Here is a 16,047-nt window from a genome sequence, read left to right on the forward strand (position 1 = left end):
CTGACAAGGAACGTGTCTGAGGCTGTGGCTACATGGCAGCTGGGGAGGTGAGACTGCACCATGAGCAGACTTACCCCAGTTAGCTTGCTAAAACTAGCAGTGAAGCCACAGCAGCATGGATGGCATATGTAACCAGGTCCTGCTGGACTTGTATTCAGGAGGCTGGGAATTAATTCCCAAGGAATTCAATCATTTCTCTGCTTGGGGCAAGTTGACGGAGTAGCTGGTACAATCAAGGTGTCTGGACCTCATGGGATCTTGTTCACCCTTTGTTAAATGACAGCTCGATCCTGCCTCCCTTAAACACCCCCATCGGCTTGTCGTCACTGAGGATAGCTGACGCACTGTATTGAGCCACTTGCTGTGGTGGTGTAAATCTGGAGTACCTTGACTTGTGCAGTGTAACACAGCAGCATCTGGCCCGGCCAATTGCAATGGCAGGTGGTTCTGAGGTTGCACTGCAGGCTCAGTGCTGCCGCTGGACAGGTAGAGACGCTGCTTGAAAGGATTCATTGGCAAATGACTAGTAATTGCAGGGGAAGTACAAATGGACTTCTCGGTGCATAGTGAGAGACGTTCAGATTCAGCTCTCAAAAGATGTGTGCACTGCAGAGTGCTGAAGTGAAGAGTCCCCCAGCTGGTGTGGGGGAGAAGCACAAGGAGCACAGTCACTTAAATACAATGTGAAAAACCCCTGGGCTTTCAGACTGGCCTAGTTTTTCAGAGACAAATGAGAACAAGAGGGAGGGAAGGGAGAGTCATGCTGGGCTATTTGATACATAAGGTTGTCATGGAAAGTGCTACATAATGAAAGGCTTCCTCTTGCCTCAGATGCTCCAGTCATGCTGTAGACAGAGTGTGTCATAACAAAGCAAGCGGCAGCCATGCATCGGCAGAGCTCCGGTGGCAGGGTTTTCTCCAACAGCACCACGCAAACTGTGCAATCTCCCCCTTCCCACCTCACGCATTGTTCTTATATGATGGCAGCATATGCACTCACCTCTAATCTGTCTCGACATAAACTGATGCAGCTGCCCACTCTCAATGTCAGTGGGGGGCTAGGGGGAACAGCGCTTTACGGGAGTGCAGCCTTGCTTTGAAGACAAATGGGGAGGGATATTCTACATTGCTAGTTGTATTGCAGTAGCACAGAGAGCCGCCAGCCAAGATCAGGGCCCCATTGTGCTGGGCACTGTGCAAACACAGAGGGTAACACGGTTGCTGGTACGCAGAGCTAAACAGAAAAGGCAAAGGGCAGGAGAAAGGAAGGCTTATTACTCCCACGTTACACATGGGGGAATTAAGAGAGAGGATGATTAATGGCCAGACACCGACACCTCAGTCCTTCAGCAGATTCACTGACTTCAATGGGCTGACTCATGCAGCAAGACACCTCTCAATGCGAGTGGAAGCATCAGCTGCTGGGACCAAGCCACGGTTCCACAGGGTACCTGTGCCCAGCTGGAATTGCACTGTGATCTCCTGGGCCCCAGGCTGGTACACGACTCTCAGCTCGCCCTCCCGTCCAGGGACGTGGCTCATTCTAGACCCAACAGTAACCATGTTCCAGACACATCCTGTACCTCATTCTTATCATTCACAATAATTTAGGGCATGTCTGTGCCCAGCCTGGGCTACCCAAGCTGCTGTGACTCCAGCTAGCAGGGGAACAGGAACAGGAACAGTGAAGACTCTGCAATGTGAGCGTCAGCGCAGGTAGGCCAAGCCCGGCCCTGACACTGGGGACATCCCTAGCTTGCTCCGAGGCCCATGCTGCCCTCTCTTCACTCCTTCTGTCCATGCCCAGTTAGATCCAAGTCAGCTTGGGCAGGCTACCTGTGCACCGCTCCTGCTATGTAAACAGCCTGTGAGCAGAAATGTGGAGTCATGAAACTCGGATTACAGAAAGGGCTATTTACACTAAAGGCTGGAAACCCAGGACATTGACGTCTGCTGGATAACTAATATTCATGCATCCCGCAGTGCGTGTCCCCCATTGGGGGCTTGACAGGGGGCCCAGTGTGCCTCAACCTCAAAAGCACTTTTCCTCTCTGCGTCGTACCTGAGCACTGCAGAACCCCACCCCGATCATGACAGTATTTAAGTGCCGTTTGATTTAGAATGAAATCCAAGCAGAACGGCAATGAATATTTAAGGGTCTATTTGTCAAGAGCAGAACAGATCTTTCTACCTCTCGATAGCAGGTAATAAGGAGAAGTTCAGTAGGTGCATATGTTTATAGCAGCCAGCACAGCAATACTCTACTAATACATCATAGTCTTATTGGCCCATTGCAAACTGTTGGTGCATTAAACAGCTCTTGTCCCCACCTCGATGATTAAACCTTTCTCAAAGATTTCCCAAAGACCTGTGGAGATCACTGGGTGAGGTTCTCTGGCCTATGTTACACTGGAGGTCAAATAAGATAATCAGCATCCTCCCTTCTGGCCTTAAAAATTTGTGCAGCGATAAAGAGGGAAATGCATTACCACTGTTAAATGGTGAGGAGTGTAATGGGTGACTGTCCCTTAAGAGTAGTAAGGACTAATGGTCACTCAATACCTAGTTCAGGTGTGTCCTTCAAGTCCTGGGACTTTTTAGAGTGGCTGAAGACCTTGGGAAGGCAGAGTTAGGTGTTGGGAGATAGGGAGACAGTCTCAGGGGGACAGTTCAGGCTTGGGGAAAAGTCAGGCTACTGTTTCTTTAAGGGCCTGGGACCAAGAGACTTGTAGAATGGCTGGGGCAGGGCTCCCCTCTCTCTCAACCAATCAGGACAAGCTGCGGGAAGACGACTGTATATATTCAGTCTCTTCTGTCAGACCAGGGACCAGACTGTTACTTGTGGCCCTGTTATAAACATACAGCTAAAGGTAGCATAAAATCCCTCCTTTACATGTAAAGGGTTAAGAAGCTCAGATAACCTGGTTGGCACCTGACCAGAAGGACCAATGGGGAAAGAAAATACTTTCAAATCGGGGGGGAGTCTTTGTTTTGTGCTCTGTGGATGTTCTCTCAGGAGACAAAGGGAGAGACCAAGCAAGTAATCCAGCTCCTACTGAAATGATACATCTAATATTACAGAAATAGTAAGTAATAGCAAGGAAATGCATTAGAGTATCTTTTGTTTTAGCTTGTAAATTTTCCCTGTGCTAAGAGGGAGGTTTATTCCTGGTTTTTTGTGACTTTAAAGTTTAGCCTAGAGGAAAATCCTCTGTGTTTTAACTCTTATTACCCTGTAAACTTACCTTCCATCCTGATTTTACAGAGGTGTTTCTTTTACTTTTTTTCCTTATAATAACAGTTCTGTTTTTAAGAATCTCATTGGGTTTTTAGTGTCCCAAAAACCCAAGGGTCTGGTCTGGGCTCACCTTGGTTACTCTCAAGCCTCCCCAGGAAAGGGGGTGAAGGGGCTTGAGGGGATATTTGGGGGAAACAGGAACTCCAAGTGGTCTTTTTCCTGAATTTTTGTCTAACTCACTTGGTGGTGGAAGCATACTGTCCAAGGACAAGGAAGAATTTGTGCCTTGGGGAAGTTTTTAACCTAAGCTGGTAAAAATAAGCTTAGGGGGTCTTTCATGCGGGTTCCTACATCTGTACCCCAGAGTTCAGACTCAATAAAGTTGAACCCCAGACAGGGAATTTTGTCTTATGCCTTTGGACTGTGTTTTAAAGGGGCCCTGACAGAAGGGGGAACTGAGGCAGAGTGTTTCAGAGCCGTGCTTGGCTAGATGGACAGGCAAGCTCCTTTACAGATAGGCAAATTGGTTAGTGGGCTGGCAATGGGCCATAGCTCTTTGCACGCATGCGCACATCTCCCCACCTTCTGTGGGCTGCCAGTCCAAGCCAGGTTCAGGTTGCTAGTGGCTGAAAGTTTATTCATTCAAATGTATGTTAGACTAGAACAAACAAGAGCATTCATGCCCAAACTCTTGGGCCCCTTCACCAAACCCTTAAAAACATAATCATACAGGCAGAGACTGTGCAATTATCTCCAGGTAACACTGCCCCGGCAGCAACAACATAACCTCCTCCCACACCTAACTCCCTATAGGCCAGGAGACAAGCTGGGCCTTGCAGATTGTTAACCAATATGAGTTGTTATGGACGAAGAGGGGAAGGTTGGTTCCAGAACCATGGGGGCCTAGTGGAAAACAACCTTCCACTCCCTGCTCCCTTTACACCAATGGGATTTCAGATCAGGCACCTCCAGTGACTGCAGCTGAGAGAGATGTTCTCCTAGCCTAGGTGGTATCTGACTGATGAAGTTTCAGTGGCTTTTACAAAATAATTGTGAAACTCCTGCAGAAACACCTGGCAGCCCTGTTATGAATCTGTTCCTTTAAATGTGCTATTTGCATCTGTTCCAAAAGACCACATCACCTTCCACATAAATCACTGGTTCCATACTGACTCAGAATAAAGAACAACACTTACTGAATCACCAGAAGCTCTTCCTCCTGAAGTACCTTGCAGGTCTTCCATTCAAATATGGTCACCAGAACGCTCCTTAGAACAGGATATGTGGTAGGGCTGCAGAGAAGTTTATATGAATTCAGGCGGTTTTGTGCAATATGGTGCAATCTTTCTTTACCCAACCTCTGCATGTTTTGTATATGATCCTTTTTGTGCTTCCACAGGAATGGACATACCGGATCAGTTTATCTAGCCCAGTATCCTTTCTGAAAATTACCAGTACCAGGTGATTCAGAGGCTGATTTAAAGCCAATACAATAGATATATGTGCAATGATATGCTCAGAGTTTCTTCCTAACCTCAAGCAATTCATGGTTTAGTTATTCCTTGAAACATGAGTTCAGATCCCATGAAACCTTGTTATCTAACATAACTGTAGATATTCTTGTTATACAGAGAAATGTGTAGAGCAAGATCCTAGTGATTTTGGGGGCCCAACCTGGGACACCTCAAAAAGGCTTGATTCTCAGCACTTCTTGAATACTGGGCCCCTCTAAGGCACCCAAACCCACTTGGAAAAGTATTGGCCTTAATCTTTTTTCTGAGTTCTATTAAACTCATCACCTCAATATTTTGTGGCAGTGAGTCCCACAAGTTAACTAGGCAACTGTATGTAAAATAAGCATTTCAGTTTTAAATATGTTGTCTTTTAGGCTGTCCCCTTGTTTTAGTATTATACCTCATTGACTTTCTCTCTAGCAGTCATTGTTTTAATTACCTCTTATTCATTTCCTCTCTAGACAAAGCATTCCTAACCTTTTAAGTCTCTGCTCAGATGGAAGTCTTTCCCAACTCTGACCATACTTGTAGCCTTCCTCCAGACATTTTTCATTTCTGCAATATTCTTTCTGTGATGAGGGGGTCAAGAATTAATTAGTATAGTTCCAGTATCAGTCTCTCTACTTGGCTTAATCCAACCTAACATCTTGTTTATTTTCGTGATTGCTACTGCATGTTAAATAAATGTTTTCAATGACCCATCCACAATGACTTATTTCCCTTTCACCTATTAATATTCCACTATTATAATTAGCCCATTTGTCCACCCAGAAGAAAGTCATTTCATATTACAGTCAGGTCACTTAGTTTTGATTTGACACCTTTGCAGCACACTAATCAACATGTGAGCTGAATGTCCAACATTAGATCTCAGATTTATGGCCAGTGGAATGGAAAGAAGAGCTACAGAAAAATGAGCTGTTGGAAACTAATTGTGTATTAGCTGAGTTGATTGTACATCTTCATTGATAAAGTGATTTCTATTGACAAGGTGGCTCACTTTTTCTCCCCAGACAGGAACTGCAGGCTGAATTCAAACACACACCCAGGGCCGGCTCCAGACCCCAGCGTGCCAAGTGCGCGCTTGGGGCGACGTCCCACGGGAGGGCGGCAGGCGGCTCCGGTGGACCTCCCGCAGGCATGCCTGCAGAAGGTCCGCTGGTCCTGCGGCTCCGGTGGAGCATCCGCAGGCATACCTGCGGGAGGCCCACCGGAGCCACGGGACCAGTGGACCCTCTGCAGGCACGTCTGCAGGAGGTCCGCGGGACCGGCGACCGCCAGAGTGCCCCCCACGGCGTGCCGCCCTGCTTGGGGCGGTGCAAATCCTAGAGCCGCCCCTGAACACACAACAAATGATTTGTCACCAAGAAAGATTGTGAGATAGTGATTAAAACTGAGAGTATTGAATAGATATGCTGGTCCACATTCTCAGCCACCTAATGAAACTGTGTGACAGACGTTCTGAGTTTTGACAAGCTCTAGTCTGGGGTATTGTAGTACTTCCTGTGGAATCACAGAAGTGTACTGGAACACTGCGAGTAACAACTCCAACACACACATGCAGGGCTTGACTTTGTACTAGGGTCCCAGATCAGATACAACAATATAGTAACATACGAGACAACAATTTAACAGTAAGATAAAGATACAAGACTATCTGTTGGTAAGGAGTTTGTCTACAGTGATCATCACATTACATAAATTCACTGCCTACAACCCCGTCCCACCCTGTGTAGTGGTTGTGTATAGGATGTGGCCTTTAACTCCACCTAGGGCTAGAATAAGTGATACTGGAAGATTTCAGAGGTGCCTTATCCATGGTTTGGAAGGGAATTGTTCCCCAAAGACTGATTAAAAAGTCTTGGCATGAGATGGTTTTGATGAAGGGGTTGGGCTTAATTTAATCTTGGGAGAAAAGCTCTTCCATAACATCTTTATTTCTGATTTTTTAAATTATTACTATTTAGGTGGACTTCAAAGAGAACTTGGTAAGTGTTTCCCTCCCCCTCCCTTTTTCATAGAATATCAAGGTTGGAAGGGACCTCAGGAGGTATCTAGTCCAACCCCCTGCTCAAAGCAGGACTAATTTCCAGGCAGATTTTTACCCCAGTTCCCTAAATGGCCCCCTCAAGGATTGAACTCACAACCCTGGGTTTAGCAGGCCAATGCTCAAACCACTGAGCTATCCCTCCCCCCAATGCATCTTTTTTTAATCCTGTAATGCATCCTTTTTTATTAATCAGATCTGTATTGCTGGGGAATCTTCCTTTGGGAACACAGAGAGAAGTGAATTAATATTTTTCTGGATAATACATGCTCAGGTAGTACTTGAATGGGATGCTGTCCTGATGTTATTCTGTGCACATTCATAGGGGAAGGACAGCCCAGGGGCTAGCGTGTTAGCCTAGAATTCTGAAAGCTTCAGTTCAGATCCCTTCTCCTGTGTGACATTGGGCAAATCACTTAGTTTCTTTTTTGCCAGAAGCTGGGAATGGGTGACAGAGGATGGGTCACTTGATGATTGCCCGTTCTGTTCATTCCCTCTGGGGCACCTGGAGTTGTCAGAAAACAGGATACTGGGTCAAACAATATATGCCATTCAACCTAAAACAACCCAAAACAAACACATTTTAAGATTATTATTTTTTTTTTATTTATTTTTGGTGTAAACCTAAAAATCAGTTATTTGCACAGTTCTGGGAGAAGAAGCCAAAGATGCACAAAACTTCCCACACTGGTTTCACCTGCTGCTCTATGGGTCTGCTCTTATATACATCCAGTGCTTAATGTGTAATGAAAGAGGTTCCGGGGCTCAAGCGTTTTTCCTACATTCATAATTGATGAAGCAAGCCCAGAGGTACCAGGTCTACAAACTGCCAAGCCTAGAGATGCCGGGGTGCAATGCTGGCGTGCCCTGGCACAAATTTAAGCAGTGAACACATCCCCTTCCCCACACAGACCTCCTTATTCCTGATGTACGATTTGATAGGAATTTTTATTGTCAGCTATCCTAGTGATCAGGCTATACTGGGAGTTTTGTCTTCAGGGGGAAAGATGACTTTGTCAGTTTTTGTTAAAGTTTGATTCTATAGCAGTTTCCTCTCCTCTGCTGAAAACAGAAGATGATCTTCTCCTTCCTCCTTAGATAATGTCGTGAGGAGACCTGGGTGAAAAATGGATATTTCAGTTCATTGGCAATTTCAAAAAAATGAAGACAAATTTGTTTTGGGTCAGGCCAGAAACGAAAATTTTTAGAAAGTTAAAAATATGATTTAAACAAAATGTTTTATTTTGAGCATTATAAACTTTTTTTTGCTTTTTTAAAAATAAAATTAATTGAAATTTTGAAATGAAAAATTGTTCCCAACCAAAAAAATCAAAATATTTCATTTTTAAAATGTCAAAACAAAATATTCTGATTTTTTTTGAATATTTTTATTTGTCTTAAACAAATAATTTGGCAAAATTGACATGGATTTGGAAAATGTTTGTGTTGTTGAATCTGCATTTTTCACCACCAAAAGTTTTGGCCTAACAATGTCACCAACTCTAGTTGTGAGAGCGACCCATTGTTTTATTCCACTTTAACCACTGTTTGTGCTAAAATCTCTCTCTGCTTCTTCAGCCTGTCCTAACGCCCTTTACTGGTGGCTCGCCTCACTCTAGAGAGATGGCCTCTTGGCTGGTAGCCCTTTCTACCTGGCCTTCATTATTCCCCATGGAACTTAAATTAGGGGTATATCAAACCATGCTATGGTGTGACCTGACTTTAAATATTAGGAAGGAGGAGCACAGCAGGGGTTCTGTTCATGAAAAAGAAATGGGAATAAAATCTGCTGGGGCTCCCCAGCGTTCCTGGGTCTCTGATCCCCTCTCTGGGGAGAGGCATCTGCAGGAGAGGAAAGATTCTGCATCTCAGACCTGGCGCAGATGGCCTTTCGCTTGTGTTACTGACCTGTTCCTGCTCGGGTTTGTGACTCTGTCCTGCACTCTGCTGAGGGGAGATATGATTGCTCTTTATAAATAGATCTGGAAAATGAAAGGGAAATAAACAAGGAAACACTTTGATATGCTTTATTTACATAAAGATCCTCTGCCCCAGCCAGAGCCCTCATCCCCCCTGCACCCTAATCCTCTGCCCCAGCCCTGAGCCCCCCCACATCATGAACCCCTCATCCTCAGCCCCACAGCCCTCACCCCTGTACTCCCTTCTATCCCCAAACTCTCTCCCAGAGAGTGCACACCCTCCCCCTTCCCACAAACCCCTTCCCAACCCCAAACTCCCTCCCAAACCCTGCATCCTTCACCCCCTCCTGCACACCCACCCCCTACCCCAGCCCAGAGCCTGCACCCAGCACCCAAACTCCATCCCAAAGCCTGCACCCTGCACCCCTCCTGCACCCTAATCCCCAGCCCAGGATCTGCACCCGACCTCCCCCCCCGAACCCCCTCCCAGAGCCCTAGGCAGGTGGGGGCAGAGTTTGGGGGGGTGGAGTTGGGGTGCGGGTTCTGGGCACCACCAAAATTTCTACAAAGTTGCCACCCATGGCCCTAGGAGCACAAGCAGTGACAGTGGTGGGGGTGAGTGTGCTGCTGGGGGGAGCAGGAAAGGGGGGCTCCTCCCCCAGAGCTTGCTGCTGCCGGCAGGGAAAGGGCCGAGGGGAGTCGTCCTCTCTGGCCCCTGTCCCAGAGCAACACCCTGCACCCCAAACTCATCCCCAGCCCTGCCCCACCCCAGAGCCCACACCCCCAGCCAGAGCTTTCACCCCCCCACTGCACCCTCTGCCCCCACCACAAACCCTTCATCTCCGGTCCCAACCAGAGCCCTCATCCCCCTGCACGCTGACCCTCTCCCCCAGCCCTGAGCCCCTCCCATTCCCAGCCCCAGCCAGAGCCCTCACCCTGAGCCCCTCCCACACTCCAAACCCCTCACCTTCAGCCAGTCCTCACCCCTGCACCCCGTCCCTCTGCACCCCTCCCTCCGTACCCCTTCCCACCCCCAAACTCTCTCCCAGAGCCTGCACCCCATTCCCCTGCTCCAGCCTAGGGCCTGCACCCCAGACCTCCTCCCTCACCCAAACTCCCTCCCAGAGCCATTGGCAGAGTTTGGGCGGAGCGGGTTCTGGGCACCACCAAAGTTTCTACAAACCTGCCCCCCCTGCCCCCCCTCAGGGTTATGACTGATCCAGTGTCAAATCGCTCAGGATTGTTGGGCAGATCCTGCCGGGCGTATCCCCATCTCACATGTCTCCGATCCTCAGACAGGGCGAGCTGGGGATGAGCCGTGTCTGGATCCAGAGTCACCGTCACTGGGGACAGAGAGAATCAGAGCGTTAGGGGCAGAGCTCAGCCCTGGGGAAGGCGGGGACCATTTCTCACACTCCCCAGCAGCCCTGGTCTGGCTGGGACAGGCCTGGATCCCAGGGAGCTGCCTCTGTCCTGGGCACCTGACACTGAGCAGAGACGTCACTGCAGTTCTCAGCCTGGGCAATGGGACCCACTTTTGTACATTGCCATTTGGTTACAGAGGCTGCAGCTCCCTGTTCCCCAGCTGGCTGTAGCTCAGATGGCAGAGTCTGGAGCATAGGTGCCGACTCCGTGGGTGCTCCGAAAAATTGGGCAGCTCCCCACCCCCCCCAGCTCACCTCCACCTCCGCTCCGGCTCCTCCCCTGAGCGCACCGCGTGCCCGCTTCCCCCCCCAGCTCCCAGCACTTGCACCTGTTTCGCTCGGCCAGGAGGGAGGGGGCAGGAGGGGGAAGGCAGCACGCTCGGGGATGAGGTGGGGCCAGGGGGGGGATTTGGAGAAGGGGTCCAATAGGGGCAGGGAGGGGGCTGAGACTTTGGGGAAGGGGTTGGAATGGGGGTGGGGAAAGGGTGGAGTCAGGGTGGGGCCCGGGGGCGCGAGCACCCACCGGCACTGGGGAAGTTGGCGCCTATGGTCTGGAGAGGAAAAGGGTCACAGAGATGAGAGCACCTGGTCTCTGATTTACAACGCCAGCCTGGGGAGCTGCTCCTCTGCCCTGAGTGCCTGGGACCCAGCAGAGATGCCCTGGCAGCTCCTCTCCCCCTGCTGGGACCTGCTGTGAGGGCTGCAGAAACTGCCTCTCTCCCCTTCCTGCTGGGGCTGCTCCTCGGAGGGTGAGCGAGGAGGAACCTGACGTTGTGCAGAGGGGAGTGAGAGGAGGGAGGCACCAGATATAAACCCAGGGGGAAGCTGCACGCTGAGCCCATCAGTGCAGGTTCTCAGCATTTAGTGTTTGTGTTTCTATTTCTTGGGCGGGTGGGGGGTGTCACAGTCGGTGTTGGGTTGGTTTGTGTCTTTACCTTCTTGTTTATAAAACTGTCTTCATGCATTTTTTTTCTCTGAAGTGAAAAGCTTAATCCTTTCTCAATAAGCTGCCAAATGCTTCACTGATACAACTCAGAAGCAAACAGTGAAATACAAGTACAGAGCCAATATTCATAACTTCAAATACAAGAATGATACACACAGCATAAGCATAACCAGCAAATGACAACCTGTTCATAGACACCTCACTTCACCATCTTTGTACAAGATTTGTTGCAACTATATGACAGTGGTTGCAATAATGGTCTATATGGTCATAGTTCAATTAGATAAGGTCACACCCCTATCTGCTCTCAATGGACTTGCCTGGGAACGTTCCATCTGGAGTCTAGGTCGTGGCTTCTGCTGTGACTAAGCGAAATCAGGCATGGACGTGGGACGTGCCCATGTGACTCCAAACACCATCTCGTTACCTGTCATTTTCCACTCTCTCCGCTGAGGGCTTTGTTTGAAACAATGGGGGTTTCCATCCACAAGCTATAAAAGGCCCTGGACACATCTCCATTTGGCCTCTTTCCTGCTCAGACCTCTTGATGATGACCTTATACTAATGGGAGCGTTCTAACCAAAGGACTGAGGACCTTCCAATGATTCAGAAGCAACCAGAGACTTAAAAAGCCAACAGTTTATTCCATCACTGCTACAAGCGTGATCCAAGAACTTTGCAATTCTTGTATGTATTTGATTCCTTCAACCAATTTTAACTCTCACCTTCCTTCCTTTCCAGAAATAAACCTTTATATTTTAGATACTAAAGGGCTGGCAACAGCATGATTACTGGGCTCAGATCTGAGTTGTATATTATTGACCTGGGTATGTGGCTGGTCCTTTAAGATCAGAAGAACCCTTTCGGTTGATGAAATTGGGTTCCAATAACCACTCATCAGTAATTTCAGTGGTTTTGGTGGCGATATAAAGCCTGGAATGACTAAGGAGGCTGCTTTTCTGACTTCTCGTTAGCCAGTGTGGTGAAACAGAAGTTAACTTTTCTTGCTGGTTTGATTTATCTTATGGGAGCAAAATCACCATTTTGGGGGTATGTCTGCCCCATTTCTCAGCACTTTGGCCTGAATTTGGTATTCTCAGTTGTGACCCACTAAGGCACAGTGAGAGATGGCTTTTGCTCCTCTGCCTACTGCTAATGACAGTGAAGCTGCAAGACAAAGTCAACAGCAGAGCCAGAGCCAGAAGCTGCATCTTCTATCTTTGCTGTTCTCTTCTTTCCCGTATGTGTACGTTTGCCTTATCTTGCCACCTAGGAAATGGGATTGGACTTTAACAAGAGACACCACAACAATGACAGCTCCAGCCCATCTCAGCTGATCTCTCTGATTTCCCCAGGACAGCTGTTACCTTCTTCAAAACCACCCAAGAGACCGTCACATAAGGAACTTTCCTTCTAAAAACTCTCCCAGCTGAAGAGAAAGGGCACAGGGGATGCTGTTAAAGACAAGCCTTACTGACTCCTTTACATTTCCATTGCTTTAACTCTGTCTCTGTTTCTCTCTGTGTTTCAGTAACACACTAGCAGGGATGTGAGAGGTGTGTTTGCCATGGGACTAAGCGGGCTGAAGTCTCTCTACCAAACCGCCAGCCTTGTTTCCCCCGTTCAGTGTTGGACGGTGACAGCGGCACGTTAACACCTTTCACTCTTTCGGGGACCTTGAGCCTGTTTAAATGACCACAGAAGTTCCCGCCCCCTGTGTGAGTGGCATGGGGGACTGAGCGTCTTTTCTCCTTTCTCCCCTCCAGGATGTCAGAAGCCCCATAGACGGGGCGTGGCTCCTCCCCCTGCACACGCCATTAGTCTGGCCACAGGCTGAGACAACACAACTGTCCCAGGGCACAACTGCAACGTGGTGAAGGTGACACGTGGGTCGCAATCTCCTTTGGTTTATTACAAACCTGGGTTTCTGCATTTCCTACAAAACTAAATCTGTTTTCTAAATCGCTTCTCTGCTCAGGCTGCGGCTACGCCCCCTTGTGTCGGTAGAACGTATGTTGCTCAGGGGTGTGAATGAGCCACCCCCCGAGTGACACAGTTACACTGACCCAAGCGCCGGTGTGGGCAGGGCTATGTCGCTGGGAGAGCTTCTCCTGCCAACATGGCTACGGCGCTCGCTGGGGGTGGGGAGTCTCAGCGGCTACACTCAAGAGCTAACGGCGGGGCCGCTGCACCGGTGCCAGCGTGAGCTCCCCAGAGCAGCCACCACCTCAGGGCAGGGACGATGGCCCTGACTGGGGACACAGTACGGGCCTGTCACCTCCAGGGCACTGGGTTCTCTTCTGCCCCCGGCAGGAGTGAACAAACGTCTGTATGACGTGGTGACCATTCACAGACCGGTGAGGAATGAGCTGGTGTGAGGGGAGCTGATCTCGGTCCAGTGGCAGGTGGGCAGATGGCCACAGAACAATGACCAGCAGGAACACTGGAATCTATTGGCCATCAAAGCATGGAGGCCGAGGAGTGAATTGCCCACGGGACCGAACTCATCCTGTCCCCAGAGCTGGTCTCCGTAAATCAGGGTGAAGCACATTGACGGGACACCTCGGGGAAGCTTGCACAGCCATTGCTGGGGCAGCAGCTATTCTGTGGCTGGATACACAGAGACTCATTCTCCAGTCCCTCAATTCAGCATTTCTCATGGGCAAGAAATTCAGAGTAAAATACGACAATAAAATATGATAATGATTAATGGGGAAAAACCTGTTTCTTTCTAGGTGTGAAACAGGGAAGTTCCAGCAGCTGGAGGACACGTCTCCTGATCTGGAAATCAGTCTTGGTTATTGGTGCCAAGAAAGCCAGTGCTCTGAAGGAGACTGAGGAAAATCAAAGGTACCGAGAAGGGAGCTAGGGGGGAAACGTTTCGGACTTCCGGAAGTGACGGGCTCTGACCAATTAGTGGCAATAGCTGCTAACATAAAACTGAAACAAATCAGAGTGAACCAATAAATTATCATTCCTGACTCAGGGGAAAAGGCTGGGTGGGGCCAAGTTCCAAGGCAACAGCAAACGGTTCATAATCTGCAGTCATTTGAATGTGATTCATTTTTCCACTAACAAGTTTCTCTGAAGTGGTGAGAAATCCAGGGTCCGGGGAAGGGAGCCGTGGCCCATTCTCCTGTCGGACAGTCCAGTCGTGGCTTAGTCCTGTTTATAGATGGAGAAAAGAGTCCAGTACAAACAGTTTAATCCAGCGAGAAAGTCAGTCCATTGGCGGATAGAGCCGGGAGCTGGTGGGGGGCAGAGCTGGATTCTACCTCACTGTCTGACCTTGGTCAGGTCAGGTCACCTCTCCCTGTCTCGATCGTTACAGTGTGGAGAGGAACAATGACAGACCCCACAGGAGGGTGCTGGTTTGGTGCTTAACCACACGGCGAAGGAACGAGAGCCCCAAATTCCCCCTGGTGCTTTGGGAGCCAGGTTTGCTGTTTGAATTCTGCAGTTCAGATGACGTCAGGCCTGGGCGTTTCTCTGGCCTTAGGGGCCTGCTTTGCTCACAGCTGTGATGGCCGAGTGGCTAAGGAGTTGGACTCAAAATCCAAGAGGGTTTCCCTGCACAGGTTCAAATCCTGCTCACGGCAAGGCCAGTGTTTTAGCCACAGCCCGTCTAAGAGGCCAGGGGCGGCTGAGTCTCCCCCAAACGGCCGCCCATGCAGGGGGGAACACTGGGGATGTGGGGCGGGTCACCCCTCCGTGGGCCCATTGTCATCTTTCGAGTGCTGGAAGCGAAGCTCCAGAGAAGTGGGGGCTCCGCCTGCACCCGGCTCCGCTCTGCCTCTTAACCCGATGCCCTGCTCTGCCTCCTCCCATCCCCCCTCCGCCTCTTCCCCCAAGGCCTGCGCCCCACCCCCGCTGGGCCTTTTCCCCCGAGCCCCCTCCCTCTCTCTGCCTCTTCCTGCCCCTGCTCCGCCTCCTTCCCCAAGGACCCTCCCCACCCCCCGCTCACCTAAGGCAGGAAAAAGCGATGGGGGCCTGGCCCCATGGCAGCCCCCCTTAGGGGAGGAGCAAGCAGCAGGTGAGTGGCGTCTTGGGGGAAGAGTGAGGGGCAGGTAGGGGGTCTGGGGGAGGGGGCGGAGGGCAGTGAACAGCAAGTGGGCGGGGCCTCGGGGGACGAGGATGAGCAGGGGCGGGGCCTCTGTGGCCGAGCCATGGTCTGGGCACCGGTGGCCCCCCAACTTCTAGGGGTCACTCATCTGAAACCCAGGATGAAAGTGACATGGGCCTGAGTCTTGTTGGGGCTGAGGCTACATCACACCTTTACCTTCGGGGCTCTACCGGGGCATGAAGCCCCCAGACACGGCCAGAGACAGGGCAAGGGGCCTCAGCACGGGAGAGAGTCAGGCCCAGAGTTAGACGAGGGGGGCAGAGAATATTCTTCATTCTGGTTAGTTACACGGCGCCCTTGCTAGAAATCCTTCCTGTATTTTCTCCAGTTCACTCCCTGACACTGTAGCGCTGCCCCGTTCCCCCGTTTGTGCCATTGAATTGTCAGGTTCTGTCAAATAATAGCAGCAATCCAGCCATAAACACGACAGCCTGAAATCTCAGCTCTCCCCCTCCCCTCGCGCTAAAGAGAGAGAGGAGACCCAGGCAGCCAGTTTCTCTGGGACAGAAGACAAAGGACAGAGGCTTGTGGGAAGATGAGATCGGATGCTTGGCTGGAAAGAAGGGGCATCTGGACTGGGGAGAGAAAACAGCCAGAGCCCACATGGATGCAGGAGAGACCTAGCTGGACTGTGCAGAGGGAGGTTACGCCTGAGGCCTTGAGAGTTTCCTGTGCTATGTTCAGATGCTCAATAAACCCCTCTCTTACACTGGCTGAGCATCACTGCAGTCTAGACATCGGGGTTGCATTCTTCCTCTGGGAGTAGAGGCCCCAGGGTCCAGAGGGAGGGGACTCCCTGAGGGGCCCATGGCAGACAGGCATGCTCAGGTCTCAGA

At 50.0% G+C, this 16,047-nt stretch overlaps 1 long non-coding RNA gene and 1 other non-coding gene across 2 annotated transcripts in view; one reads left to right on the top strand and one right to left on the bottom strand.

The window, feature by feature from the left end:
- LOC120374324 overlaps nucleotides 1–10,055 on the bottom strand; it is a 38,708-nt gene extending 28,653 nt beyond the window's left edge. Inside the window, exons 1-5 of the long non-coding RNA XR_005586006.1 lie at nucleotides 9,902–10,055; nucleotides 8,708–8,781; nucleotides 7,713–7,915; nucleotides 5,230–5,321; nucleotides 4,435–4,530 (exon numbers count right to left, since the gene is read on the bottom strand). This is a non-coding gene — a long non-coding RNA (uncharacterized LOC120374324). The remainder of the gene's footprint in view (nucleotides 1–4,434; nucleotides 4,531–5,229; nucleotides 5,322–7,712; nucleotides 7,916–8,707; nucleotides 8,782–9,901) is intronic.
- A 4,550-nt stretch (nucleotides 10,056–14,605) lies between these two features.
- On the top strand, nucleotides 14,606–14,687 carry TRNAL-CAA. The gene has a single exon. It is a non-coding gene; the product is annotated as a tRNA-Leu (tRNA).
- The last annotated feature ends 1,360 nt before the right edge of the window (nucleotides 14,688–16,047 follow it).

The sequence above is a fragment of the Mauremys reevesii genome, linkage group 11, assembly GCF_016161935.1.
Source record: "Mauremys reevesii isolate NIE-2019 linkage group 11, ASM1616193v1, whole genome shotgun sequence".
Taxonomy (NCBI): Eukaryota; Metazoa; Chordata; order Testudines; family Geoemydidae; genus Mauremys; species Mauremys reevesii.